Here is a 27868-nt window from a genome sequence, read left to right as displayed (position 1 = left end):
TTTGTACACGGCTAATGGCTGCATGACGCAGACCCTTTTGCATGTCTGCTTGATAGTGCAAAACTATATGGCGATTGCCAACCAATAGAGTCTGTACGCATGCCTGAATGTAATTAGCATATTTCATTAGAAGGGTCTATTGCCCATTGCTTACAGGGGTTTTCAGTTCTACAACATGGAGGGAAGCAGACCAAACTATCAGTGTTTGCAAGTACGTATTTTGTAACGTTAAAGCATCCATCGCATCCCATATCCTCTACAAGAGTACCATAACAAAATATCATCAATCCTGTATTGTAACGCACAACACCAGGCCCTCGTTGTACCAGACTTCGGCCTGTAAGACAACACGCAATTTAGACAATACTATGCTTGAGCAGACATTTTTCATTAAAGGTCCGGCGCTAACAAGTCCCATGCCGACAGGCAGCCATGCGAGACACCTAACACTTGTAGTTGGCGAATCCCCACTGGTTTCCAGGTCTCTCGCTCCATGGATGCAGACGGCAGACTCGGAACTACTGCCTCTTCTTAATGAAATACCCAAGGACTCCGTCAATGTCGATGTTTATGAATGAAGCGGCTGAAACTATTTTTATATTTCGGTTTACCTTCACTTCTGCTTCAGTTGTAGCGCAAAATTTAACTAAAAGAACATGTCAAGGAGAAATAAGAAGGCATAAGTCATTCTCCATGAAGCATCGTGAATCATTCCAAGAGTCATGAAATTGCAACAAAATTGTTGTTTATACCAAACGGAATTAATATCTTTCTTTTAAAACATACAAATTCATTACCAAAAAAAGAACCAAGAGTTACCAGGGCCTTTCTGTCAGGCGACGTAAGTTCAAGAGTTATAAGCCGGGTTCATACTTCTTCCAAATGCGAATGCAAATTTTTGATTTCACAAAATTGCAATAAATAATTGGGAAGAGAAGAGAAGACTTTGTAAAAAATAACAAAATCCATTCGCAATATTAAAAGTGGAGAAAAATAAACTTTTCTTCGGTGCTTCTATTGAGCTGTGTACAAATTACGATTTCAAGAAGTCCAGGCTCAGTGGCTCTTGTGTAAACATGTGATGTCACAGATAACATAATATGGGGGAAAAAAATTTAAAAGGCGAAGTTGGGTTTTGGTATATCATTGAAAAGGAAAAGCTGTGTAGTAATTGATATACATGTAGAACGTACGTATGCATGTACAGGGGGAATGTAATACATGTACACCGACTTACATAATACCATTTAAAGGCAGTGGACACTATTGGTAATTGTCAAAGACTAGCCTTCACAGTTGGTGTATCTCAACATATGTATAAAATAACAAACCAGTGAAAATTTGAGCTCAATCGGTCATCGAACTTGCGAGGAAAGAAAAAAACACCCTTGTCACACGAAGTTGTGTGCGTTTAGATGGTTGATTTCGAGACCTCAAGTTATAAATCTGAGGTCTTGAAATCAAATTCGTGGAAAATTACTTCTTTCTCAAAAACTATGGCACTTCAGAGAGAGCCATTTCACACAATGTTTTATACCATCAACCTCTCCCCATTACTCGTCACCAAGAAAGGTTTTATGCTAATAATTATTTTGAGTAATTACCAATAGTGTCCACTGCCTTTAAGGGCTGTAGAAAAGGGGGACATAACATTGCCATTAACATGCCAGTAACCCTAGCTCTACATACATGTATCACTCCCACAAGAAAACCTTTTATGTAGCATTTTCCTTGAGAGCCTTCGATTTCCCGAACCTACCCTTTGAGATGGCCATTTATTAACACTTCAAAAATCTAGCGATACCAGTCCTTCTCAACTACCACTGACATGTCACTTAATATGACCTGTCCCTGTAGGCAAGGCAGACAGAAAAAAAAGAACACTTCACATGAAACCAGAAGCCCTAAAAGCTCTAGACAGCCAAAAGTGCAACTTCCATCAGTCTTCTAGCATCTGTGGTCATGGACTTGACCCTGGCAGTACATGAGTTCCCATTCATCCACACCCCACAACAACCTTGCGCAAGTCTAGCAGCCTGGTAAGAGTGGACTTTCCAGGTAATCTGCAAGGCCTCTTCAGAGCTGTGCTCCTCTTCTCCATGACAAGAAAACTAAGACACTAGCCCTGCAGCTACAGACAGTTACTGTCAGCTCCTTCGCCAAAGACCCTGGCATGGTTTGCTAGCTGATGGGTCTTTTAGGGACAAGTCACCTTTGAATCGGGCGATTTACTTGATAAAAATATTTGTTAGGGAATGAACTGAAATGAATATTTATGGTTGGAGGATGTTTTATAAATTAGAATACAATGATCTGCACAAAAAATCTATCAAACTAGTGTGTGGTTTTCCTTTACCGACTGCCATTTTGTGAAGCCGCCACATTTTGTTGAGTTAAAAATTTGACTCTCCACAAAATGGTGGACAATGTTGGTTCAAGTACTGTGTGTAAGGAAAACCACACAATTTTTACGACATTTTTGAGTGAATCAAATTATATTCTACTTTTAAAACGTCTTTCCAACCAAATTCTATTAATTTCATCAAACGCTTTTCATAGCCCGAGTCCCTCAATCCAAGGCAACGTGCAACTTTAAAGTCTGGCCAAAGATGAGAAGCTGATAAATTAATAGTGGAGAATCTTTGGCACGGATGTTTTCAGCTTTTTTTAAGAGAGCAGGGATTTTGGTTTGCACAGCCACCTGCGCAGAGCTGGGCCTGGGGCCCTACGACATGTTCTTTGAAAAATGTTGTTCGGCACGAACTGTCTGCGTGTATTTTTATGCTACATGCACAAACATGACAAGGGATAAGACTAAGAGTACCCAAGTTGGCGCCTCTTCAAAACGTCATTTGAAGTTGATAAAAAATTAATCGGCAGAGTTTTTTATCAAACTTCTCCAGAGTAATGTCACATCCTTGTTGATGTGAAATATAAATAATATGAAACTTACTGAAGTTATTAGAGCTGTCAGCAGGGGGAAATGTGTAAAGTGGAATGGGGGAAAGTAACACTTTTAGAAAAATGTCTTTTGGGTGCAAGTTACAAGTCTGATATCAAACCCGAGAGGATACTGTAGTTAAAGGAACACGTTGCCTTGGATCGGTCGAGTTGGTCTTTGAAAAGCGTTTGTAACCGTTTTTTATAAAATGCATATGGGTAGAAAGATGTTGTAAAAGTAGAATACAATGATCCACACAAACATGCCTCGAAATTGCGTGGTTTTCCTTTTACCTTGTCGACTAACACGTCGGCCATTTATGGGGGTCAAAATTTTGACTCCCATAAATGGCCGACCATGTTAGTTCGCACAGTAGAAGGAAAACCACGCAATTTCGAGGCAAACTTGTGTGGATCATTGTATTCTACTTTTACAACATCTTTCCAACCATATGCATTTTATAGAAAACGGTTACAAACGCTTTTGTTTTGACCAACTCGTCCGATCCAAGGCAACGTGTTCCTTTAATGTACCATATCCATCAATCCTCCTAAAAAAAAAAATCTGTTCATATTGTTTGCCCATTTGGATTTACTTCACACCATCCAGAGAGTAATGTCAGTGAGCTGCAATGTATTTAAATATAGATCTATGGAAAAGTGTGTTTTGAGGCATTGCTTGGTGAGGCATCAATGTGCACTCGTGGTAACTCCACATAATATGATACAAATCTACTTTGCCATTTTTGCTGTGTAGGCTACTGTGTAGATTTTATTCTTTGAGAACTTGTCTTGCTACATATTCTTCTGCGGTGGAGTAGAATTCGGAAGTTGTGAAATACTCAGTTCTGATTAGAACTGTCCTGTTTATTAAACTCCCGGATCCAAGGCAACGTGTTCCTTTAAACACAGGGGCAGAAGGTAGGAAAACTGTTGGGACTACTTCTTTCGCTTGGTGAATCAAGGGGACTTCTCACTATCAACTAATGTCAGCCACAGATTAAAATCGAACTGGTCTCACAATATAGTCTAAAAAGCAAGTCAGACAGGATTTTTCTTGAATACATGCATTAATTAAATATTTTTATGAAATAATTAATTAAATATTTGAAATCTTTGCCAAAAGTAGATTCAATTGATTACACAGGGTTTTTTATACAATATTTGGCAACAAATTTGCAGATTTACATAAAATTTTCCTAAAAAACAGGCTTGAAACTAAACACATCTTCCTTGCAATACACAGGTCTGAAACAAGATATATGGGCACCTGTAGAAAATCAACTGAAATATTTTAAGAGCACCAATGCAATGCCCTCAATTGCCTCTGTGAAGTATTAGGCTTGATGTACTGTAAAGAAATACTTGTATAAAGTTGCAAGCAGCCAAAAATGTGTTCATGTCAAAAATTTCTACATGATGTTTGATTGATACACAATCATACACCAAGCAGCCAATGGTGTCCGGCAGCCAATGGTGTCCAGCAGCCAATGGTGTACAATTTATGCAAAGTGGAAAGTATCAATCATAATGCCTGCATTTTCAATTAATCATCAACACATTATGAATATAGCCATTCATCTATGACACTTAATGACGCATTTCATAATAACTATCCAGACTTCTCATAGACATTGGCTGTCCTACATTTTGTACCTGGGCTATGCATAACACACAGTAACAAACACTAAAATGTAGCCTACAAGTGTACCACTACTGGTTCTGGCCTTTACAGGTTTACTTGTTATAACCTAAATGTATTGGTTTTGCATTGGGTTAAGAATATTTAACTTGTTTTTACCCTCAAACCAATGTGTGATTTAAAAAGCCTTCCTAAGATACAAGTGGGGGGGAAAACACAGGCAAATCACTACGGTGTGATTCAAACCCTTGGCAAAACAGCAAGAGCAAAGAGGCACAATGGTTGATTATGGTTAACGCAGCAACTTGTTCAGTCTGTAATTAGCTTTGTGTGCACTGAATGCTCAATTCTAAGCAGCAAATGGACATTTTTGAGTTATTCTTTGAGTCTTAAATTTTGTGCACGAATGCCTACTTTTGTGGCAATTTGCTGTATGATTGTGTGCTGTAGTTCCATAATGGCCAATAACACTATCCAGCGTATCCAACTGATCTGCAAATTGTTCACGTACAAATAGTACATCCCAATTACAAGCGGTACTTATCAGCAGTAGCCTACATGTACATGTACAGGTAATAAACTACAATCAATTAAGATGTAAGGGCAAAGATATTTTCCCCACGTGTTGAATTAAGTCAGCCCCAATGCAATCTCTCTCTAAGGGAGTGCACTTCGAGCCCTTCAGGCAGGATCAGGAAAAAAACTATCGATTTCAGGGGCCTTTACATTCCCGCGCCGTCTCTTGTTAAAGCACTGGGGTTTGTAATGCGTAAATACATGAGTAGATGATCACTAAGGGTGATCCAAGGGTTAAAGCAAGGGGGAGGAGGCGGGCAATGTACTTACAGGCTGCAATATACTCTACAAGGACTCTCGAGATAGCATGATCTATTATTAATCTACTTTACCTGTTTTTTAAAGATGGAACCATCACAGATTTCTTACTTTCAAACCGAGACCATCTTTGAAGTCTGTCACTTTGCACTGTACATGTTCATTGGATAGACAGGCTGAGGTGTAACAGTCATTATGGCAAAGTTGTACGTACACATGTACTGCACATTTACATAAAGGTACATCCAAAATGGCATCCAGGGGTTTCATACTTTTAGACAGGACATTTTCTTGCAGGAGAGTGTTTGGAAGACATACAATTCGCTAACCAGCTTTTCCTTGCTGTTGGGCGATGAGTGTGTGGGGGGGAGGGGGGGGGGAGGGGCATTACGGAAGGTTTTGTACACTTTCTCTTTTTATCCAGCTCTAGCAATAGCCAAGTAAAACAATCTATAAATACAGTTGCTCACAGTCCTGTCCTGACATTGAGCCGATATTAATTGATGCTTAGACAAAATACAAGAAAACTTGCTGGGTGGTGGCACATTTTAACAATACTTCCTCTAAAAAGAAACCCTTGGATTTCATAAAAATTAAATCTACCCCAAATCTGTCATTTTCTTAATCGAGGATAGTATACCAATCCTGACTTCGGTAAAAAAAACAATTTTCAGCGGAAAACAGAAATCCCAGATCCGATAAGTTAAAAACAAAGACACTGAAACTAAACGTTCCCCATGGGAGGCAGGTACCCCACAGAGAGAATCACAGGATTTCATATCTGAACTAACCAGACACATAGGTCAGCATAAGTTAACCAGCTTCACTACAGAGGGGTATCTCGTTCCCAGAACTTGTTGAACATGTCTAGATCATGTGAAAGTGAAAATCACACCTCCACTAATACCCCCGTCTTCTTGCAGGCATGGCTAGACGCCTTGGAATTTAAAAGTTTTTTAAAAGTGTTTGTTATTAAATGGCACTTTAGGATTGATGGTAGGTTTTAAAAAACTCATGAAGTCAATGCCAACATTCATTTGTAAATCGTGTAAATCTTCAAATACTTTAAAATCCTGAGAGAGCATAAGAGCTAGAGATCCTTTGTTTGCATTTTTCAAAAAGAAAATATTTATTTTACTGTTGTTGTATTTTAGGGGTGATTTCTTGTTTGCCCAAAACACGTACACTACAGTACATTTCCACTCATTGTGATTTTTATTTTATTTTTCATCCCAAGAGTCCAAAGTCAGATATTTGAAATTTCTCAGAAACAACAGCGATGGGGTTTGTCACTATTTTCTTGTGACTCTGATGACTGGTTGAGCTAATTATTTTAGGTTTGTTATTTCAATGTATTGCATGATCCAACTAACCTTAAGGTCCAACTTCACTGAACTGCTTCCACAGACAAACTTGCAGAACTATTCTAAAAGGACACCAGTATACAATTATTGCAAGCTGTGACGGGGTCCATGGCGTTTTAGACACCCGAGGGGGAAAATAGCACCCGAGGCTAAGGTACAAAATCCATAGACCCCAGCGACCTTCCTCTTCTTGAAGTTCTGTTGTCATCTTCTGTTCCCTCGAACCCGCGGATGTTTTATATTAAGTGCTAGAAATCGGCCAACAGTGGGAACGATCAAGGTAATGTACATGTACACCGGTTAACATCACTCATGTTTCCTGCGCGCGGTGCAGCCGTGGTATGTGCGTTTTTGTAAACACGACACGTGATTGGTTCTCGACCAATCAAACTTTTTGTTACACAGTTTGTTACCGAGGTATCAATCAAAGATGGTACATGTGACACGTATTTTGGCTGGTATCTGTTAAAAAGCCACATTTGCCAATGTTGACCCAATGCTTTTTAGGATGATTTATTGGTTGCTTATCCAGCACACAATGAAACTTTGATTCTTTATTTGTTACCCTAGGGTCTACATAAAGTGTAGGCCTCCTACGCCTTTTACATTCCTTACTTGGAGGTGAAACATGACAAAACAACATCACCTTGCTTTTCAACAGGTTCTGAAAGGAATGGCCTGGTGCTCAAGATGTATTGCATGTCTGTCAATGACACAGCTCTGCACGCGATGCCCATATATTTCAGTTGCATATTTTGACTAAAACTGCAAATAACAGACAGCATATTGTTTTATCTGGTGTCACGCCAGGGGTGGATTTCAACAGTAGTAAAACGAAGCTCCAAGAATCATCAGAAAGTTTTTCACTTGCTTATTTTCTTCAAAGTGTGATAGGACACAGCAAAGCCTAAATCTGTGCCAAGTACGGAATATTTTATCCTACTTTATAGCAAAAGAAACTTCCTGTCATTCTGACTGCACCAAATTACTGCCATGTGTGGCCAATCAGCACCAAGTGTTTAGACTCTGGTGAAATTGGTAATTCCCTGTCTCAGTGTATGTGAAAATACCAATTACCAAGTAGTGCAGTTACCAAATCAATCAAATTCAAGCGACACTGTTAATGAGATGGGATCGTTAAGCCTACTAGTTTGCAGTTTCTGAGATTGCCAATGCGCTGCAAATTTATTTTAAACTTGACATCACAATTCTGTTTTCACTGCAAAATTCGCAAGAGAAATGCTTGTAAATCAACCCCTACGAAATATTTTAAGCAAATTTGTGCAACAACATTCGCAATCGCATTCCCAAGAAGTATCAACTCGGCTTTAGGGTTTTAATATTCTTGTTAATAATAACAGGTATATAATAGAAACGCTCCCCATAGAAAACTATATCACAGCGCTTACAAAAAAATTAAAAATAAAAGCACCATAAAACAATTACAAAAACTTATCGAAAAAGCTACATACACAATGTTTGAAAAGCATGAGAAAAAGAGAAAAGCTTAAACAGGGAAGAGATGTGTTTTCAGAAGAATTGGTCAGTGGATTTAGCGGCTTTAATGAAAGAAGGGATGTTGTTCCATTCTGTGGATGCAGTAACAGTGAATGTGCGATCGCCATATTTGCTACGGGTCTTAGGAATGGTAAGCAAAAATGGGTCTCGAGAAGAGCGAAGATTAGGGCGAGATGGGTTATGAAAAGTAAAGCAATCCTTGATATATAATGGCGTCTGGTCATGGAAGGCTTTAAAAACAAACAAAAGTAATTTGAAGAGAATTCTTTCTTTTACGGGAAGCCAGGGGACTGGAGTCATGACGACGATCTAGCTTAAAGATAATGCGAGCTGCCCAGTTCTGTAAACTTTGCAGCCGCTTCAGGTATGCCTGGGGAACAGATGTTAAAAGGCAGTTGCAATAGTCTAATTTGGCCGCCTGCGCCCATGCCGGATCGCGTATTATAGGTCAGCACGCCCTCTAGTTCTTATATATAACTCTATGGTATGGAATAAACAAAAAGCTTTGTGGGTAATTTGCGCACATCTGTTAAGGAGTGGAATCCCTTTTACAGATTAACAAATCCAGTTGGATGTATCTTATTATAGATCTGATCATCTCCCATGACATTCTCTTAACTATGTATGATTCTTTATGGACACAATTATTTTTAACAGGACAGCTCACCAGAACCTAAGAAATGTGTGGAAAGACTTGTAGCAGGGAAACATTAAGAGCGCAATATGAAATTCAACACCACAACTTGGTGATATATTTGTGTCATTTCTGGCAGAGAGCCGCTTGCAAGCGAGACCATCACAGCTTGGCATGTGTTCATCTGTCATTTGAATCTATCCGGGAGATATGTACTGATCCATCCAGCCAAACTCATCAACGAGGAATGTCTTCAATTACAAAACTACCGTGTGGAGTCGTTGACAATAAACAGTATTTTATCAGCGATACTTTGCACATGTTAAAACAATAAATTCAGGCCCAATGAGAGGCCTTGGCGTGTAATGTAACAGCAATGTCTGACTCATTACAACATTTAGAATAGTGTGGAAAGAGAAATGATCAAAATAAATATACGACCAATGCGTCACATGTAGTAACTATAAACCAATTTCACTCATCACAACATCAATCCTTTTGTACCCAGAAAATGAGAACTTCACATTGAAGATTTTTTTAGTTTTTTCATACATTTATTTTGTAAAACAGATCAGGTTACATGTATCTTTATGATGTGACTATCATTTCCCACTTTCGTCAAACCCAAATTTGATTCTTGGCAAATCAGTCACAAACATCTAGACCAATTCCAGACCAAACTAGGCTCCTTTGTCCCAGTAATCAAATTCTCTACACCCCCCCCCCCCCTTTAATGCAGTAGGAGTCACTCTCTAGACACTTCAGACTCAAGAAAATTGGCTAGTCTGGCTTAATCATGAGCCCAAAAATATCCAGCGTCGCATTCATCATTAAGAACCTGCCGCAATGACAGTAAAATAAATGTACACGATTCCCAGTCCCCATGAACTGAATCAATCTCGTTACAGCTGTTCTCAACAAACACTAATTCCAGTCCATACAGAGGGATGGTGATACCGGGCTCTGAAGATCATAACGCTGTATACCGCCCCCTTGGGGAATCTTCAGTCCAGTTTCATCTTCCATCTTAAAACTGATCACGTATGTACTATGAATAGACCTAGAGTTCCAAAACATCTCATCACATAGGAAAGGTTCTATCCTAACAGGACCTGTGACACAAAATTATTGTCATGAGACGGAGCTGAAATGTACAAACTGTATGTAATTGTCAAGAACTATATGTTTTACATGTACACATGTAGGCCTAATGGGTACCAAATGAAAATATATAACATGCTCTTTTGGCCATTGTAATGTCATGTAAAAAAACAAGTTCAAGGTTGCTTGGAATTCTTCAAGTCAGTGCCTGTTATTATTTATCTGATATTGAACCAGGGCAATGAAATTGACATGGAACCGGTCAATTTATGCTTTGAACGTCATTGTTGTAGCTCCAAGGTTTCTGAGATAACCAAGTTTTGGTTAAAAACAATATTCAAATAGATCAGTGGCCAATTTCACAAAGAGCTAAGATTGATCTTAACTGCAAATCAATCATAGTTGCTAGTTTGTAAAAGTAAAGTGTGATGTCACAATGCAAATCACTACATGGTAACACTGAAAACTTGCCTTCAAAAATTCAATGAGTTTTATTGCTTTGTGATAATTGAGCCTAGGGCGGGCGATTTTATGCCGATTGCGCTGGCATTCTATTAACCGGTTCCAAAACCCTCACCTAATCCATCTTTTTCATACTCTGAACCAGAAAAAACTTCTGTACCAGATCAGTGGGTTCCACTGCAATGTATGTTAATAGGAAAGCAGGCGTGGATCCAGGTTTTTTTTAACCAGGGGGCACAACTTTGTAGTCATAATTTCTTTTTTTTTGCTCAAGGAAATTTAAGGGGTGGGGTCCAGGGGCCGGCCATACGGCCCCTGGTGGGATCCAGGGGCGAAGCCCTGAGCTTTTGGAGTTTTTGTGTCGAAAAATCAAGCCTCCGTGTGCCTAAATACAGAGGTCAAGAAACAATTTCTAAGCACTTTTGATCAAACAGTCATCTAATGTTACTGGAAAATTTATGCACAGTAACATGGGACTCCTAGAAAGTTTTTATCACACACATCTCTTGAGTCTTTCAGTGAAATGCTTCAGTAAAATGAAGAAAGCGTTTTTGTTTTAAGATTATTAAATAGGCCTACTGCTGACGTTAAATAACATTCTGGGGGGGGGGGGTGAAAACCTACATGTACTTTATGTTATCTGGGCGGCCAATTCCATGAATATAAGTGGGCGGTTAACCCAGGTCCGCCCGATAATTGTATATTGTAAGCAGGGTTCTAGCCAGAACAAAATTAACGGGGATGGGGCATTAGATAATCTGAACACGAGCGCGACGCCATTAAGGCATGGGGTCCAAGGCCCGCTTTAGGGCCCGGGGAAAATTTTATGTCGTAGATGCTCTCTGGTGCAATCTAAGGCCTTTTCAGAGACATTTCTTGGACCCCTAACTTCATCTGAAATGACTTGTAAAAGTAATACAAATAATGCAGTAAAAGTTTGTCCACAAAATATTGTTGGGGCCTTGTGATACTCCTGATACAGAAAATTTAAATAAAGAGGCATTTTTCCTCTTGCCTTTTTTTTGTTGATTTATTTATTTTTTACCCAGGGGGCACGTGCCCCCCCCCCCCCCCCCCCCCCCGGATCCGTGCCTGGAAAGACATTTCGCTAGAGCCAGACATTATTGTGTTTTCAGTGAACAGAATTCATCAAACACAGTCGTTGGATTTTGATAGAGTTTGGGCACTTCTTTGATAACATTAAATTGAATGAGGAACCAAGTACCCTCCAGGTCCGACTTCATTCAGACACATTCCTCTGTCATGTGAATAAATAAACCGGATTTGACATCGCAACATAACCCTTGTCATGAATGTGCCTGAAAGCATCTGCTGTATAGATTTACAACTAGGCACATGATGCAAATGTTCATCAGGAAGTTAGTACCTCCATGTCAGTACCAGGGACCTTGTAAACCACACATCCTTATTTGGTAATCACATAACGTATATCCCCTGGGCTACGTAGTGGAAGGCAGTTAGCAATGCTAGCACACAATGGCTTTGGGTTGATTGTTTTTAGATGTTAGGCAGAGGATGGACAACATTGCATTCAGTCTCTTAAAAAGTCAGTATTGCTTTGGTAAATAGTTCAACTTCAAGTTTAGGTGGCCTACATGCAGGATGGATGAATCATGGATGATAAGCCATGGGTGGGTCACAGTAGATGTATGTAATGTTTGGAAGAAAAAGAAAAAAAAACACCCCAAGATATTTACTGCATAAAGTGCACACCCTAAGATGTTTTGGGCATTAAGTGCACTGTAAAAGAAAAACTTCTTCTGAGCTACACATATTTTGCATTCATACAGTAACCGCTCTGAAAAATTGATCAGTGTCCTAATTTAATTACTGGGCACTAGGCTTTTGGGGTAGAAAAAAAATGCTCGTAAACACCCTTGTAATTCTTGTTCATCAAATGAAGATGACCTTTAAAGCCAGACACTAAATGAAATTATGGGGGTGTATTCACCACTCCTCACCATACCCAGGCTAGTGCATTAGCGTTGTAATTAGAAAAACCCGGGGGAAATTAAAACAGAAAAGAAGAAAAAGAGTCTAAATGTGTCTATGGACTCCTGCTTGAGAAACAATCGGAGTTGGCTTGTGACCGAGCTTGTGTTGTTTGTAGGCAGGGACTTTCACTTGAATCGTTGAGGGGTCTACCTCAAGCTGAATCAACAGGAACGATTTATCGCCTGCTCAATCTCTACTTTTCCAGTTGACTGTCAAGTACTAAACAGCCCTGTACATACAAACTGACATTTCAAAAAGAAAAGACTGGGTAGTTTCACCTGACAGATAAAGGTTGGCAAGAGAGGGGGGGAGAGGGAAAAAACGGAGCAGAAGAAAGAAGGCAGGAGCATCCTTCCATAATAACGTGGAGGAAAGGACAACTCTTGACAGAAGTATTGAAATCGTATTTGCATACAAACAAGGTAGCAAATACTTTACAGGTGACACTTTACAGGATTGTCAAGCTTATTAAAAGATGTTTGCATATTACTTAGTTTGCATCAGGAGTAGTTTACATTACAGATTGTTTCCTTCCAGTGTCAAATGATGTATGACAGTTTTGATGCACAAAGTGCTCCATAAAGAACGTCGCATTTAAATTGTTAAAATGTCGCTCTGCCCTATTTCACGTCCATGGAAAATAATTTCTTGTGTTCAACCAAGTTTGTTCATAAAATAAACCACAGTGTAAGCCTATTCCATACAGGTACATGTGTAAACTGAACTACAATTTCAGCCAATTAGTTTGCCTCATGCCCATATTTAAGAAACAGAAGAACAGTGAGAATTTACACACAGGTATGTTGCCCAGGGCCCAATTTCATAGGGTTCTTAATCAGAAAATATCGCATAATAATTGAAGTAAGCAGAAATTAGCATGATACCAGTAACAAGTTGTGTTCGTAACATGGTGCTTTGACCATTAACTTCATTCCAGTAAGCATAATTTTGTTATGCTTAGCTTGTTTTGTGCTCTATGTAATTGGACCCTGTTCTTGGCTTAGGTGGCAATTCAAATGTTCTACATGATGGACTTACATGTATCCCAACGGGAGAGCCCGTTGCAAAATGAAGACCGACTTGCCCTCTCAAAGATGAACTGCCAGGCCTACAAGGAAAATAAGAAAGATGTTTCTAAATTAAATTTGTTGTTACAGATCAAACTCTTGGCAGTTGCTATTGATTCTTAATATTGATCCAGTCAGTCTCAATCACACTGTAAAAAGATCGCTAAGCGCTGTGTTGTTAAACACCCATCTCTTATTCATGCACACACCAGGTTGCACATCGATTCGTGGGACCATGGGACACACTTAAACAGCAACCACAGTTTAGCATTTTTTGGAAGAGGCACTCCCTCAAACGTTCAAATTAGCCCTAACTCTTCCTCTGTGCTGTACGCACATACAGAGTCCTACATATAAGGGCCCATTTCTGGGGCGGAAAAGTTTCAAAGCTTCATAACTCAAATCTTATGAATGTGAAATCTGTTGAAATTAGTGGCTTCTTGCAGGCAAGATTTGAGTTATGAAGCTGTGAAAATTTTCCGTCCCAGATATGGACCCTGGTAAACAGGACGTCACTGTAGTATAATAATACGAAAGTGTAAGGCCGCCAGGGCTATCCTTCAAACCATCTTGTTTCTATCTCAAGAAAATATCTTGAAACTATTTAGTGAAATTGTGTTGAAGATTTAATACAACAGTGTTTATTATAAAAGTCCCATGTTCATTACAATACTATTCAGCTAGCTGAGCCCTTTCAATGGATAATTTGACGCAACACACAATACCTCTGGCTTTAAAGACACTGGACACTATTGGTAATTATCAAAGACCAGTCTTCTCACTTGGTTTATCTCAACATATGCAGAAAATAACAAACCTGTGAAAATTTGAGCTTGATTGGTCGTCGGAGTTGCGAGATAACCATGAAAGAAAAAAACGCCCTTTTGTCACACGAAGTTGTTTGCTTTCAGATGCTTGATTTCGAGACCTCAAGTTCTAAACTTGAGGTCTCGAAATCAAATTCGTGGAAAATTACCTCTTTCTCGAAAAACTATGTTACTTCAGAGGGAGTCGTTTCTCACAATGTTTTATACTATCAACCTCTCCCGATTACTTGTATTATCAAGAAAGGTTTTATGATGATAATTATTTTGAGTAATTACCAATAGTGTCCAAATGACACACCAATAATGGTGTAAATGTCATGACCACAAATCAAACCCACACTCTGCTGATCAGAAACACCACATCCTGAGCCCACAATGCTCTAAATCCGCTTAGCCACGACACGCCACAGTATTGGCTCATTTGTGGGAAAGAAAAAATGAAAATTGCATGGCAAAGAAGATCAATTCCAAATGCTTTAATACATGTACCGGTGGTAGTAACATTTCTGATAACAAAATACTTCCATGGGCAGACTGAAAATCCATGCATATTTTAAAAGTTTTAAAATATGCATGGATTTTAAACAAGATAAATCAACCAGAGTAAGAGTTATACGTATCCCTTCAAGATTCCAAACAAACAGCTGTCAAGTCAAAGAGTCACCCGCAGACTGACACACAAACAATCAATAATGCTGTATTAATACAATAAATGCAAATGAGCAGTGGATGTATTGATCACACTAATCAAGATGTCTTGACATTTGACTCACATTCAATAAATGGGCCGCTGTTTTGAAATTCTAGATTCCGGTTCCAGGAATTTGTCTAGGTTGTTTGTGTAAACATTATGAAGCTCCATGGAGAAGAACAAGGCATGTTTTATTCTCTGAGCCATCTGGGTGGGGTTTTTTCTCTTCAGTTTCGTAAGTCGTTTTAAATCATGAAATGGTATTGAAACGAATTTATGTTATTCCAATGATGTGAAACAAGCGTCATTTTGGCTTCTCCGAAACAAAAAGACAGTAGTCGAGCGATCAAAAAGTTTTATTTTAAAAGGAATCTCACAAACATTCTTTCCAAGGGTACCCTTTTCGGTCACGTGCGTTCATGTGAAAGTGAATGTAAGTGTAAACCAACATTTTATACCCGCTAAAAAATACCAGTACTGGTATACACAGTACATGCTATTAACATAATTTTTGTCTCCTGAGAAAAAACAAATTTTTGTGACATTGTACAGGGGTCGAAATTAAGTGTATTTCCATGGTAGTCAGCAGGGCTAGTGACCAATAATTTTTAGTAGCCCTGATTAGATTTTGGTAGCCCGAAAGACACATTATGTCTCGCGTCACGGCTCAAACTTTACAATACACCAATAACATAGTTCTTTATTGTTTGTGATGATGATTTTTGCATTATTTTTCCACTAGCCCGTCGGGCTATCAAACTGGAAAAATGAGTAGCCTGGCTGTAAATCTGGTAGTCCCGGGCTAGCGGGCTAGTGGCAATTTCGACCCCTGTTGTATGACTAATTTCTCAAAACTGTACAGCACCTCAGCAAGAAAACTTTTAATTGAAGCTTTCTACCACCAACATCCAAACCCAGTAAGTTTGTAATGTGAATCTGTGGTCATTGTGTTTTGTGTCCTACAAAAAGTACCCAAAACCCTTTAATTTAAATGATCACTCTCAGACTTTAGTGTAAAGTTGGATTCTAAAGAGTGCAAAAAGCGTTTCTCATGGCGAGCATTTGATAATACTACTCCTCATCTTAATATGGAGTAAGTGACTCAATCAGCAGGTATTTCAGGACAAATGATATGGCCCAAGGACTTTTCTCAAGAAGTCTGCACAAACACAATGCTTAAAAAACAAAGTGAATGTGCATTCCTACATACCTGTACAGTGTACTGTATGCTTAATTACATGATATAAATCCTTCCTCTATAATATAAAGCATACGCCTTGGGGTCTAGAAGAAACACACTGCTGTTACTTGTGGAGAGAATTACCTGGACTTTCAATATTTACATAAAAATTGAGTCGGCAAAATTGCAGGAATTCGGCTAAGAAAACAACCATCCTTGAAAGCAAAATTTCTCTTTCAAAACAAGACTTGCACATATCTGGGACACCAAAAATACATTGTAGTGTTAAACCTTCAACCTTTACAAAATGTCATCTCAGACCAGAGCCTTGCATATCAGCCACTTCAGCACAACCTGTTGTCCTTAAATCCTCATACCTCATCATAGGAAAACCATAGTTTTGCTTGCATACATTACAGGTGGTAATATAATTATTATGAAATGATTGGAATTGAACAAACTCCTCGTTTCAAAAAGATAAAATGCTCAGAAATCTACTTGTACATTTAAACACACTGTGGCCAAAACACCCCATCTCTTTCTTGATTTTAAAGTGTTGTTTGTATTTTTATGTGTGCTTTGCACAACTCACTGGACCGTTATTAAAGGAACACTATGCCTTGGATCGGTCGAGCTGGTCTTTAAAATTAGTGTTTGTAACTGTAAGTAATAAAATGCACATGGTTAGAAAGATGTTTTAAAAGTAGAATACAATGATCTACACAAACTTGCCTCAAAATTGCATGGTTTTCCTTTTACTTTACGAACCAACACGGTCGGACATTTATGGGAGTCAAAGTTTTGACTCCCATAAATGGCCGACTGTGTTAGTTGACCAGGTAAAAGGAAACACATGCAATTTCGAGTGATACTTGTGTGGATCATAAAATTCTACTTTTAAAGTATCTATCTAACCATGCATTTCATAACAAACAGTTTCAAACACTTCTAAAAGACCAACTCGTCCGATCCTAAGCAACGTGTTCCTTTAATCCCATCCAAAGATGCTGGCCTGATATAAAAAGATTTTCAAGGAAAAGCTACCAACCATGACAATCCATAGAGTATGGTATCTTTTTACTGACCATGGTCAATGTTTATATTATACCACTAAACACTAGCTCTTCCATTATCAAGCTTATCCTCACTTTTTGGAAAGCCATTTTTTTTCTTCTCCAATCCAACATTGCCAAACCTGATACATGTACTTGGCATTGGGCCTCCAAGCATCTGACAAAATTGCATTTACTGTTGCCTTTGAAATTTGCTGGGGAAAGTTAATATTTTTCTAAAACTAGTGGTACACTTTACCTTGAATCAAGCATATGATGTGTAATACACCATTGCAATTTTTATTATGGAGAGCTACAGTAGGTGCTGCGTGAGTTGGTCCATGAAAAGATTTGAAACCTTTTGTTATAAAATGCACTAGTTACAACATGTACAAAGGTGTTTTAAAAGCAGAACATAATGTTCCGCTATATGCCTAGACATTGCGTGTTTTCTTTTACTTTGGGAACTGTGAGTTCGGCCATTTTATGGAGCCAAAAGCTTGACTCAACAAAATGGCCTGCCTGTAGTCCTTATGCGATTGAAGGGACCGTTATGAGACATTTTCTACATCAATAGTTTAGGCAAGCCTCTCCAATATCAAAATCAATACTTGGGAACAGACGTTAAAAGTTTGATGACCCTCATAAAATGGACTCTATACAGTGAGTGCATAGCAGTTGGCAGATATTTGCTGAAGTACAGGAGGCAAACTTTTCAAGCCAACAACAATACTCTGCACCTCTTGGCTTCCCAGTCTATCTCTTTGCACTATATCGTCGACGAACTACGTATCTCCATAGTTGCACGTAAACACTTCTCAATGTTGAATTTTGACCCTACCTGTACATGTAGTACAGGATTTCCCAAACTGGCAATCTGGACCAAAATTTGGGGGATGTTTGGTCAAATCGGAATGTTTACTACCAGGTGTTTATCTTGGTTTTAGAAGCATGTAGCGGTCATCATTGACAGACATGGCGCACTAGAAATGTTCATTATTATTATTATTATTATAATTATTATTATTATTATTATTATTATTATTATTATTATTAATATACGTGTACATTATACAGCAGGGATTAAGGTTTTAAAGTCGAGGCAGACTTTGCCTGCAATGCGTAGAGTAACCACACGACTGCAAAGTACATGTACGGTCACCATCCAAGTCGTGAGTTTGTACGTTCCGAAAAAGGTTTTTTATTGCATTTTCCGCAACTGCCGACGAGGTGTATTGCTGCGGGATGCAGCAAAACAATTAAAGATGGGTTCAGGTTGCGTGTTTCCTGCAGATCCCAAGTACTGTATGAGGCGGTTGTGGGCCGCGAAAGTCAGACTCACAAGAGCGCTGTGCAGCGAACACTTTGAGTCTTCGTGCTTTCGGAATACACCACACATTTGACATGAAGAGAAAAGTTATTCTAAAACATGACGCCATCCCAACAACTTTTGTCAAAGAAGGTACCTGATAGACCTGAAAGACCTAGAGGAGCATATGCCAAACGCAAGTTTGAACTATGAGGGCTTGTTTTAGCTTGCGATTCACCATGCAGGGTAATCCGAGTGGACCGTCCGCACAGCAGCCATAGTGCGTACTGCGTACAGTCTGCATAGTTCTGTACGTAGGCATCATACCCATCAGGCACCCACACGTGGTGTAAGGGGCCAGACTACACATTTTCTTTTCAAATATCGCACAAGCTTTGGCGATACCAATTTATTTTATTCATGATATATCAGCGACAATATATCGCGATATTCGATATAATCGCGATTAATAAAATTTGACATCATCAGTCTCCAAACTCCCAGTGAAAGTTGTAGAAGAGACAGTCATAGCGTTAGAGAGGTGTTCTAATGACCTTTTCTTCTGGTTTTACTCCAAACTTATGCGATGCAAGATGTCTCAGCTAGGAAATACATCGCGATATTGCGATACTTATGTCGCGCTATATCGCGATATATCGATACTTCGATTAAAACCAAATCGATCCGATATCGAAATCGTTTCCAAATTAGTATCGCGATATTCGATAATATCCCCAAAGCTTATTATTTTAGTGAGAAATTACCTATTTCTCATAAACTATGTTACTTCAGAGGGAGCCGTTTCTCACAATATTTTATACTATCAGCAGCTCTCCAATACTTGTTACCAAGTCAGTTTTTAAGTTAATATTTATTTTGAGTAATTACCAAACATGTACCTACCCTTTAAGGCTTGTTAATTTCAATGAGGTGTCATATTGTAAGCTGGCACTCCCGATGAACATTTAAACTGACATATTAAGTGAGCTGATAATTTGTGATATTGGGTCAGTATCTGGATTATGTATCAGGTATTATCAATGACGGGTTAAAGGAACACGTTGCCTTGGATCGGACGAGTTGGTCAAAACAAAAGCGTTTGTAACCGTTTTTTATAAAATGCATATGGTTGGAAAGATGTTTTAAAAGTAGAATACAATGATCCACACAAGTTTGCCTCGAAATTGCGTGGTTTTCCTTCTACTGTGCGAACTAACATGGTCGGCCATTTATGGGAGTCAAAATTTTGACCCCCATAAATGGCCGACGTGTTAGTCGACGAGGTACAAGGAAAACCACGCAATTTCGAGGCATGTTTGTGTGGATCATTGTATTCTACTTTTACAACATCTTTCTACCCATATGCATTTTATAAAAAACGGTTACAAACGCTTTTCAAAGACCAACTCGACCGATCCAAGGCAACGTGTTCCTTTAATGGTATTACTGTTAACACGTAGTACATGATGTAAAGTGCAGTAACCTGTAATCGAATCCATTTCAAGGGAAGGTATACCTTTGGCATTCCTCACCCTTCAAATTAATGGCAATAAAAACTAACTTTAGAAGTATTGAAGGATTCCAAAAACCTAAGGATGTAGGCCTAAATGTTCACTTTTTTAAAGCCATTGGACCCTTTCTGTAAACAGTATTGTCCAAGGCCCACACTTCGTGTATCACAACTTCTATATCAAATAACAAACCTGTGAAAATTTGGGCTTAATCGGTCATCGGAGTTGGGAGAAAACAACGGGAAAACCCACCCTTGTATCCGCGCATTTCGCCGTGTCATGACATGTGTTTAAAATAAATCCGTTATTCTCGTTAACGAGAATTGATATTGTTTTACTGTTTTCTCAAAAAGTAAAGCATTCCATGGAATAATATTTCAAGAGAAGTATTTCACCACTACCTTCTGTAAACCCTGTAAGTTATTTGTAAATCTGTGAACTTTTTTTTTTTTTTCTGTACCGAAAGGGTCCAATGGCTTTAAAGCTATAGAGCATGTTTATATAAAGGGGACAAATCAGGTTGACAAAAACACTTTTCTTGTGAAATGATTTGTAACTAAACATCAAAACCAACATAATAGCAAGACTTCCTACATGCACTATTGCACTGTAAAAACAACAATTGTACCATCAACAAAAAAAAGAAATTGTTGATACATACATGTAATGCACCCTGCAATACTTCATAATTTAAAAGATTATTTATAAGCTAAACAATTTTTTTTTACCTAACATACTAGAAGAAAAGAGCATCAAAAACTGTTGTAAGTCTTCTTACTAAAACAAATTATTCCTGGAAGCAATGTTTGCATTAAACACAGTTGTATTTCTGGTATGAATTTTACTTTTAAAGAAAACAAAACATTTAAACATTTTCAAGACATACATACATGTACATCAGGTGCGTTAACAACAAAAAAGAAAATCAAATACATATATTTTCTCCAGGGCTGGAAAACATGGAATCATATTGCGTACTTTTTCTAAATAAAACAATGTGCAAAATGGATTTAACACTGTCTTCTTTTACACTCAAGTCAAACTAAAATGCCAGAATGCAGAGTTGCACACAACAGCTCTCCCAGATGAGCCAGAGATACTTTGACATTTGAAAAGCAGGAAAGGAGAACCCCCAAATGACCCAGTTCTAACAGCTGAGACTACAGGGGGACAGGAAACAACGGCAGACATTTCCAAAAGGTTTACTTTGGGTCTCCAGTTCCAAGGGATATTTTCAATATTGTCTGGTTATTGATTTATAGAGACAAGTACAAATTTTTAAATGCATCATTTACACAATCAATCATAATACAGATATTATATTATTCTTAAATAATAATAATGCTCTTCTTGTTTAAATATATTAATATTTTAGTTTATTTAAAGGAACACGTTGCCTTGGATCGCTCGAGTTGGTCTATGAAAAGCATTTTGTTACCCTTTGTTATAAAATCGATATGGTTAGAAAGATGTTATAAAAGTAGAATACAGTGATCTACACAAATGTGCCTCGAAATTGCATGACTTTCGTTTTACCTTGTCGACAAACACAGTCGGCCATTTGACTCCCATAAATGGCCGACCGTGTTAGTTCGCAACGTAAAATGAAAACCGTGCAATTGTGAGTGATCCTTGTGTGGATCATTATATTCTACTTTGAAAACATCTTTCTAACCATTTTTATATGCATTTCATACCAAACGGTTCTAAACACTTTTCATAGACCAACTCGTCTGATCCAAGGCAACGTGTTCCTTTAATTACATGCGATGTAAAACCACACTTTATGTGCACAAACACATGACATCGTGTGAACAATCTCGTGGAATTTCCTATTTGGTGGAACTGTGTTTACCCATTTACTGGCATTCTGCAACGCAAGTGTTAATTTGTCACCAGTACCCAAACATCTCACCTTACCATATAATAATTATATCATATAAATAACGCAAACAAACAATGCGATACTCTCATTCTACTCCTAGAACAATTTCGGTCTCGTCTGGCCGGCTATCGTCTCCCGTAACCTCATAGGTATTTATCATCTCACGCGTAAGACGATGACGGTTCAATCATTGTTCAATGAATTTTGGAATTACAAATCTCTCTTATTTTTTTTAATCTCGCCAAAATTAGGCTCTATGTGTCCTTTGATACCTCAATGTCTGAGGGGACAAAAGTGGAGAATTATCTGCACACGTTCGTCCTAGAATTAAAAAACACTTGATCCGTGCTTTGTGTACAAAAACATATGGACACGCGTCTGGGAACCAGACGTCTGACTCCCAGACGCGTGTCTACATGTACGTGTATATAGGTACGAATTTATAATTTTTTACAATTTTTGAGATTGCGGAGTGGATTCTCTGGTCATCCCCTCGGACATTGAGATATCAAAGGACACATAGAGCCTAATTTTGGCGAGATTAAAAACAAAATGAAGAGATATTTGTGATTCCAAATTCATTGAACAATGATCTATTTCTACCTCCATGATTGAACCATCATCGTCTTACGCGTGAGATATATAAACCTATGAGGAATACGGAAGACGTTAGCCGGACGAAACCGAAATAGTTCTAGGAGTTAGGCCTACTCTCATTCGATGAGCATGACTAAGTAAGGGAATCAATGTGTGGTGCAGAGGTTTTCAACTGGGTGAAGAGGTTTAATCCCAACGAGGCCTGGTTCTTGATAATTTATCGAGACGAAGTCGAGGTAAATTATAAAGAACCAGGTATCGGTGGGTTTAATCCACTAGTTGAAAACCGCGGCCGTCGGGAGGAGGGTTGGATAACTTTCCGTATGGCGCCACCACTTTTTCACTCATTTTTACAAAAAGGGATATATCATTCAGGTAAATTAGATACTATATTATTTTATTTCGAATGAAAAAGTGGTGGCGCCATACGGAAACTTTTCCGGAGGGTTACGTTATCGCAACTAAATTTCGTGGTAACGGGAATCAAAGTTGGGGACCGAAAACATATTGAGCAGTTGAGGGTCGATAACGTATATGACGCTACGATAATAAATGCGCAGAGCAGAGGGCAGGAGTTGTGTTTAGTTAGTCCGTTCATGGCCCGTTTTAGTGATCTTCTCAGAGATGATAAGGATATGATTTACTTACCAGGACAGTTTTTTAGGAATATCCTTGCAAATGTCCGTAGGTTTGACACCAAAAACTCTCAGTGATCTGCACGCCCACCCGAGTATCAAACAACAGCATGTGATGCTTCGCTATTGTATTGTACATTACATTTACACAATGCATACACATGTACAAAATCCGTTCGTACCGTGCATTCAGCGCGTGTACAGTTGTAGTAAAATTTTATTGACTTTCCATTCTGCATGCATTGTTATGACAGCAAGCGGCAAACTGATCACGCAGTCAGTGAGTGGTCGCACACAGGCGGTAATTTTAGTAAATTATTCAACATGTTTAAAACATTAAGGGTAGCCACTACTATGTGCCGTTGTCTACACTTGTTGTATTTTTCTTTTAATAGTGTATAACTAATCTTCAAAGTTTACAACATAACACAAATTTACATCAATTCATAATTGTTTACTATAAGGCAGAAGAAAGAAACAATTATTTTTATTGTTTTAAATAACACATTCTTTTAAAAGAGTTGTTCCCCTGAACACAGAGGGTGGGGAAAACGTGGGAATTTTTTTTATGAATGAAATGTTTGTAAATAACATCTGGGTTTTTTTTATTACTCTCTCTCTCCGTGTTGATGTAGCATTGTTGGTATAATTATTGTCTGTTTGATCATGGAGGTAGTTCACTTTTCGGTGAGAATGTCTGCTTCTGTCAATTGATATGATGAATTCGTTATTAAACTGTTCATTGTAAACGGTTCTGAGTAAAAACACAATGGATTTATAAAATAGCTCGATGTAAACCAAAGATTATTATTATTTTAGGGTTATTTGGGTGGGTGGGTGGGGGGGGGCAGATTTGTGTGTGTGTGTTTTTTCTTTTTCAAACCGGTCATATGGTTTATTACCTTATCTTTTTATATTGGATTTAATTTGTCTGAAATATGAACATTTTTAAGTTTTATAAGAATTATTCGAAATGATTGATTGGGTACGATTTAGATTGTGTATATAGGCTCCTATACGTACTTTTATCATAATTTTGGATGACCAATATTTTCATAAAATCAAATTAATTTGTCAGCTTCTTTGCTCCAAACGTTCTAACAAGAGCGCCCTCTGTTGATAAAAGAATCAATAAGCGGGAACAGTTTTAACACGGCAGCGAGGGGTTGTAATTCCCATCTCGAAATGAGACTACGTTGCTAATAATGCGCTGATGCATAATCCATTAATTAGGGAATAACAGTGCGCTGTTAACGGACCGAGCCGGAGGTCCGTTAACAGCGCCAGCCACCAACCCGGTCATTACCACGCAGTGAAGACCGGGTACGAACACTGTTATTCCCATTAATAAATACCATTTTTAGCGAATTAAACGGCTAAAATTGTCCAAATTGTGTGACTTTTCTCTCGGCGGTACTTCCAGACATGTTCAGGGGCCATATTTGAGCTTTTGATGGTTCCCATCTCTTTCGTGCGTTAAAGGAACACGTTGCCTTGGATCGGACGAGTTGGTCTACGAAAAGCGTTTGAAACCGTTTGTTATGAAATGTATATGGTTAGAAAGATGTTTTAAAAGTAGAATACAATGATCCACACAAGTATCACTCAAAATTGCACCGGTTTCATTTTACGTCGCGAACTAACACGGTCGGCCATTTATGGGAGTCAAATTTTTGACTCCCATAAATGGCCGACAGTGTTTTTCGACGAGGTAAAACGAAAACCACGCAATTTCGAGGCATATTTGTGTAGGTCATTGTATTCTACTTTTACAACATCTTTCTAACCATACCGATTTTATAACAAACGGTTACAGAACGCTTTTCAAAGACCAACTCGACCGATCCAAGGCAACGTGTTCCTTTAATCACATTACTGATCTTTGAGACCAGTGACCCTTTAGAATAATGATCTGTTCAGCGCCTTCACTGGGGTCAAAGATGGCAAATGATTGGACGATAGCTGTTCCTTGTGCATTAAAACGCGCGCATGAGCTCGGCGTCAGTTTATACGTGCGCACATACTACACGCGCGCACTCAAAATTGATACATTTTCAGCGCGCGTACGCGTAAGTGAGCGAAGTTGCAATAGACCTTTTCGCAAATACTGGGGCGCGCGCGTAAAGCTTGGAATTAGATGCATTGTGGTCTAGCTGGTAGCAAAATTTGATTCATATCTATCCCACAATGCACCTCACTCAACAGTCTGCGCTTGCGCATTGGTATTTGCGATAAGGTCTATGAAACTAACAGGGATATAAATAAGCGTGCGATACACAGTGCAAAATCTTCATTTTCTGCTAGCAGAAATTTGAAATCTGGAAATTTTGGTTTGGCGCAAAGTATAAATTAAATCAAATTTAATTTGGAGTTGTTTACTTTTCGACCGCCAGTCACTGGCAAAAAGTAAATTCCAAATTTCTGCTAGCAGAAAGTGAAGATGTGTTTACTTGAAAGTAAATAATATTATCATTTTCTACTATCAAATAATTTGACAATAGCGTCGTGTTGTCCACTTTTGGTCCTTCATTATTATTCTAAAACGCTGCTAAGCACACCTCCCCCATTGGAGGATTATTTTAAGAGGCGTTACAACGTAGTCTCCTACTCAAGACAGGAACAGGCAATTTACAGTCTTATACTGTTATTTAAAGTCAGTAGGCCTACTATTTTTACTACGTGTTTTTTTTTAATGTAGAGTTTTTTTTAAAGATGAATAAGGTTTAATAATGGTTGTTTTGCCCTACTTTTTAGGCTTGTTGAAAGAAAAGGTTGGCAAGAAAAAGTTTTTAACGAGAGCCACCGGACGATAGCGGGCGCTGTTACGAAAACCTGACCAGAGCCGTAACACCAGGCTAAACCCATGTGTTGGCGGATGAGATGCTGTCCCCGGACATTTTGTCCCGGTTTTACATGCAATTCGTCGTTCGTACCAGGAACTGACCTAACTCGTTCACTGTTTTAAAAAACGTGTTCAGAGAAAATCACGATTGAAGTTGCACTACTTTTGAAACTGCTGTTTCGGAGTCTGCTTACCAACTTTATTGTATTATTTTATGACGAAAACAAAGCTGAATACTTTATTCATACAGAACTATCAATGTGTTTTAATCCCTAAAACTATTTTAATAAGTAATTAATTCCTAAACAGATGGGTCACTTTGTGAAATTGAAAATTTCATTTTTGCCTGCAGCGCGCTGTGTACAAACCAATGCGTAATAGAGACCTATCGAGATCGGTCACTTTGTGAAAATACTACGCTCCCCAGTTAGGTCACTTCGTGGTACGAATTTGCACGTGCGCCATAATCGCGCACGCTGTAGCGCATAGTTTAACCATTGGTAAAGCGACGTATCTAGATAGGTCACTTTGTGAAAAGACAAATGGCAAGTCCAGCGATGCGTCGTTTATACTAATTAGTGTAATTACCAAACTATTACATATTAGGCACTGAAACTTGCTGATAATGTTAACAGCATTGAGTTTGTCAATAATTTGTTTAAAAAACAAATTTGCGAAAATGGGTGATTTTGTGTCAGTTAGGTCAGTTCGTGGTGCGACCGACGAATTGTGTCCGCCATGCTATGCTGTCAGCTCCAGACACTTTAGCATATGCAATCGTGTCCGGGGCTTTTAAAAAAATACATGATTGTTTTCAATGAGCGTGTATGCACTGAACCTATAAGCAGCATGAATACTCACTTATTTTATGGTTGCAGCGAATACCCAACGACCGAACATTGCCCATGTCAGTCATGACATGCACTTATCTTGTAAAAAAAAAATGCCGAACGTATTTCGTCGACAAATGGCGTTTAATTCACTGCAAGGACGGTTTTGCACGTGGGCTGACACAACTGCATATGCAAATGTGTCCGGGTGGACACACTTGCAATATGAAGCCCAGCAGCGTCCGGGCAGACACGATTGCATAATGCAAAACCGTCCGGCGGACATTATTGCATATGCAATAATGTCCTCCAGATAGTATTGCATACAGGACATAATTGCATGCGACACCGGCCCTAACTAAAAGGTGAATTGAGTAGGAATGTCACCCTCTCCAGTGAACCAACTTCCTTCAACCATAAAATTTTAGCCCGCATACCCAATCCCTGAAAATTCTGACACGACTACTGTTCTCGCGATCTACTTGTCTCGCCCCAAAACGATAACGCTCGATATTGGGTAGTGAACTGCGCTCAGTTGTAACTCGCTATTAAGCGCGCCCTTGGCATGGTCGGCCGAATGTTAGTAAAACACTAAATCTTAAAAACAAATGTTTTAACCAAATTCAGCATTTTCTACAAACTTTCAATTAAATAAAATACCTCTCATAATTATTTGTTTTGTTTTTAACAAAATCAACAAAATTTGGTTATTTGTGTCCAAAAATAGCGATCTTTTCTTAATTTGCACTTACGGCTTTCCATAGTTTTCCAATCTGGGTTGGCAAAAATTCGGGCTGTGACGTTGCAAAAGAAAGGTTGCCCGGTAGCTAGAGGCAGTTCGAATAGTAATTAAACGTGATAGCCTCTTGTCAATACCTTCGTTGGCTTGGAAAGCTTGAAGCTTTGATCCCAAGCGACTGGAAGGGAAGAC

At 38.7% G+C, this 27868-nt stretch overlaps 1 protein-coding gene across 4 annotated transcripts in view; it reads right to left on the bottom strand.

Moving 5' to 3' along the window:
* LOC139953337 (uncharacterized) overlaps positions 1-27868 on the bottom strand; it is a 62310-nt gene that overhangs the window by 31443 nt on the left and 2999 nt on the right. Inside the window, exons 1-2 of one of the 4 annotated variants that reach the window (XM_071952840.1) lie at positions 23279-23414; positions 13550-13619 (exon numbers count right to left, since the gene is read on the bottom strand). The exons of 1 other annotated variant lie outside the window; for it this stretch is intronic. The gene's annotated coding sequence lies outside the window, so the exon portion shown is untranslated. Of the gene's footprint in view, positions 1-819; positions 839-13549; positions 13620-23278; positions 23415-27868 lie in introns of those variants that run through there. 2 more of the 4 variants (XM_071952841.1, XM_071952844.1) reach the window with 2 other exon arrangements.

This window comes from Asterias amurensis, chromosome 21, assembly GCF_032118995.1.
Source record: "Asterias amurensis chromosome 21, ASM3211899v1".
Taxonomy (NCBI): domain Eukaryota; kingdom Metazoa; phylum Echinodermata; class Asteroidea; order Forcipulatida; family Asteriidae; genus Asterias; species Asterias amurensis.
The sequence above is the reverse complement of the archived record's forward strand: the minus strand, read 5'-3'. Positions and strand labels throughout refer to the sequence as shown.